The sequence below is a fragment of the Microtus oregoni genome, unplaced genomic scaffold (genome assembly GCF_018167655.1).
Source record: "Microtus oregoni isolate MIOR12 unplaced genomic scaffold, Mior012 000016F_ref0000370, whole genome shotgun sequence".
Lineage (NCBI taxonomy): Eukaryota > Metazoa > Chordata > Mammalia > Rodentia > Cricetidae > Microtus > Microtus oregoni.
Window position 1 is genome coordinate 20,959,298 of NW_024543075.1, and position 3,955 is coordinate 20,963,252.

Below are 3,955 nucleotides of genomic sequence, written 5' to 3' on the forward strand. Positions count from 1 at the left end.
CATCTTGTTGCTGAAGCTTGACTCTCCACTTCTCTCTTCTCATTTTTTCTCCCTCTGTTATCCTGAAGACCATGTGTTTTAGATATGATTTCTTGGTCTCACTGGATGGGACCATAATCTCTGCATCGCTCAAGGTCCTGGCCACATCTTAGATCCTCACAGCATATTGAGTGTCTCATACTCCCAGACCATCACACAAAAGACCCTTGGGAAAATCCTCTCAATTGGCTGTGCTCTCAACATCTCCTCCTACACCAGCTCGTGTTCATTTTCTCTATCACAGGAAGCATGTGAGACCAAGTATTTCAATTCCCTTCTCTTGTTTTAGAACGGTGTTTCTCAGCCTGTGGGTCATGACCCCTTTGGGGGGGGGGGGAGGGAAATCACATATCGGATATTTACGTTGCAATTCATAACAGTAGCTAAATTAAAGTTATGACATAGTAATGAAAATAATTTTATGGTTGGGGTTCATCATAACATGAGGAACTATATTAAAGGGGTCTCAGCATTAGAAAGATGAGAACTGTTTGAGAAGAATGTAATTTGTATTCTTCTGACCCAGCACAGAAATCTGCTACAAGCAAGAGGAACTATGCCTGCAGATGTGTCCTGCAGACCCAGATATTTACAAGAGGAACTATGCCTGCAGATGTGTCCTGCAGCCCCAGATGTTTACAAATCTTTCTTCTGTGCCTTTTACAGTCCTGCTGAACGCCTTCAAAATCGTATTTTTGAGCACCAATCCCAACCAATGTGAGTTTTCCCAAATCTTTTCTTACCTACATCAAATTAAAGATTATTTCACTCCCTCTTTTTCTCGTCTCTCACCCCAAAGAATGTCATCTCCATTGGCCTTACCTAACAACCTCGGCAATGTATATGGTGTGCCACCCTTTCTCTTTCTAGGTGCCTCCTTGTTATCTGTGCTTGTTTGTAGTTGGTTTCTTTTTACTCTTGGGGGCCCACCACCCAACTCCAAAGTAAGCACACGGAGACTTATTCTCATTTATGGATCCGCAGCCTTAGTTGGGCTTGTTTCTAGCCAGCTTTCCTAATTTCAGTTAATTAACCAGTTTCTCTTCTTCTACATTTTGCCTCTGGGCTGTTTACCTTTCTTTATCCGGTATGTCTTTCTCCCCTTCCTACTCTGTGGCTGGTTGTGTGGCTGGGTGGCTGGCCCCTGGCATCCTCCTCTCCTTTTCATTTTCTCGCTCCTTGTTTCTTCTTTTATTCATTCTAGCCTGGATTTCTCCTCCTATTTATTCTCCCTGCTTGTCAGCCCCACCTGTTTCTCTCTCCTGCCTAGCTAGTGGCCGTTCAGCTCTTTCCTAGACCAATCAGGTGTTTTAGGCAGGCACAGTAACACAGATTTACAGAGTTAAACAAATGCAACATCAAAGAATGCAACACATTTTGGCATCAATAAACAAATATTTCACATCATAAACAAACATAACTCATCTTAAATGAATATCCCACAACACTTGTTTTCTATGGCATTTCAACGAAAGGAAAGAAAGGAGGAAATTCCTCTTCCTGCCACTTCCGAAGGAAGCCCAGCTATGAGTTAGGACATCACTGTAATCTGCTCATGAATGCCCCATTAGTGTAGAACTTTAACCAGAAGGCAGAGACAGTGAAGATTTTAATACTGGAATAATCTGGGCATTGGGTTTGATAGATGTATAAGATCTTGGTAAGTCCTTTAACTAGTTTCTGCTTTTAGAGTCCCATTATTTCATTTTATTTCCATCAAATGAGGTGAAAGCTTGGTTTTAAGTTAGTGAGAGGTTTTAAAACCTGATATTGGCCTTCCCTGGATTTAGAGAACTTCTGAAATTCCACTAGATAGAGTAACTTTCCCTTCCACTCCTTCATCATAATTTTCCCAGAGAATCTGTTTCTGGTTAGCTCGGGAACTCCGTTCTCTCACTTCTCCAGACTGCGGAAAGTCCTTTGTTGACTCTCATGTGTATCCTTGATCCCCTTCCTCAGATACCCAATCTTTCCCTTCCTGGTTCACAACTGCATCATCAGTTACCTGAGCAACACAGGCTGGGTAGCTTATTAAAAAACAAGACGTTTATTTGGCACATGATTCTGGAGGCTGGGAAGTCCAAGAACGTGATACCACATCTGCTCAGCATGTGTGAAGACCGTGTGCTGAGGCAGTACCCCATATCAAGGCAACGTGTGTGCTAACTTGTACCTCTCCTCTTTCAAAGCCTTTTCTGTAATTGTGAGGACTCCATCTTCATGACCTCATGTATCTCTAGTTAACTCCCCAAAGACCCAGGATTTTGGAGAGTATGTTTTACTGTGTGTTTTTAAGCTTTCAGACCTTAGCACCTTTGGCCATCCAAAGGAAGTGTCCTCAACAGCTGCCTCGTCTACATTAAACTTATATTTAAGTTTGTTTCATCCCCCCTTTCTTTTAGTTTCAAAAGAAAACTATTTCATTGGCATTACATAACACTGAATGTGGCCCAGTTCATTTTGTTTGTTCATCTCCTTGTCCATTTTTCTATTTACTCTACTTTTTATACAAGAGATTTTTCTTTCTTTGTCATAGGAATGAAACTTTAGAAAAACCCAGGCTAATTACCTATGGCCTTTTCCCCCAAAATAGAAATCTCCGAAGAAACAGACACAAGGGTCAGTCACCGTTGTGTGAGGTTCAGACTTCACGGGGAAGGAGAAACATAAGTGCTATCACCGAGGTCAACTCAAGTGGTAGTTACAGAACTAAGAACCAGGTTAACTCCTTAGAGGATGGAGGCAGAAATGTGCATGAGGTACAGTGAAGCCAAGTCCCAAAGAATTCTGTACTTCGCTAGACAAGAGGGCACGGTATTCACCGAATATGTGCTACACGGGAGGAGGACGAGCATATCAGTGGGGAACACTATGCGTTTAGAAAACCACAAACTTGAAACAGCTCAGACCCTTGTGGAAAGCGCGCATTCAATAGAGCTGAGTCAGGGATGAGGAAGGTAGAAAACGAGGCTGGCAGCGCAAACAAGCATGAAGAAAGAACATGATGAAAGCAAGAATAAATTAAGAAAGAAAGAATTGATGGCTAAGAAATCATAAAAGATTGGGCTGAGGAGATGGCTCAGTAGGTTGTCTTGAGTTGTGGTGTTTTATCATAGCAATAGAGAAGGACCTAATGCAGATCCTGAGAACTCAGGTAACAAGAAGGTTTAAGTGCAGGGGCATCTGCAATTCTTGTCCTGGAGAAATGAAGACAAGAGAATCCCCGATGCTCATTGGCCAGCCAGCCTAGCCCAATCAGGGAGGTCTAACTTAGATGAGAACCCTGGGCCTGAAAATCCTGGAGAATGATAGGAGAAGATCATTGTGGACTCACTCCAATGTTGACCTCTGACCTCCACAAACATGCATACACCACATGCATGAATATTCTCATATACATACACCACAGACAAGTTCCAGACCTGCCTGGGCTATGCAGTAAGTCTGTCTCTCAAACAATAATATCAAAAAATAAATCTGTTTGCTGTGTTGACAAGTAGTTCCGAGAGTTGTTTTTTCCAAAGAAAGAAGGGTGTCCCTGCTTTTGAGCAAAGATCAAGTGCAGTGTCTGTTCTTATCAGTTTAATATCTGATATTTCTCTATCCAAAGAAATAGAAGAAGGGAAAATGAAATGGAAGAGACATAGAATGGGAAAAACTGAAGAAGGGAAAGGAGACAAGGCTCTTACAGAGGAGAATTAAAAATATATAAAAATACTAGGGATACATTTGCAGAGTGTTTACCACTCTCAGGGTTAGAGGAGGTGTTGGGGATAAATAGCTGTGTGAAAGACATGGCCTCCGCACACGAGTTTCTATTTGGCATATATGATTTTGAGGTAAAATACAACCCAAACTGAGATCAAGTGCAGTGTCTGTTCTTATCAGTTTAATATCTGATATTCCTCTATCCAAA

At 41.8% G+C, this 3,955-nt stretch overlaps 1 pseudogene; it reads left to right on the top strand.

Moving 5' to 3' along the window:
• Nucleotides 1-3,567: 3,567 nt before the first annotated feature.
• On the top strand, nucleotides 3,568-3,685 carry LOC121458190 (annotated as a pseudogene).
• The last annotated feature ends 270 nt before the right edge of the window (nucleotides 3,686-3,955 follow it).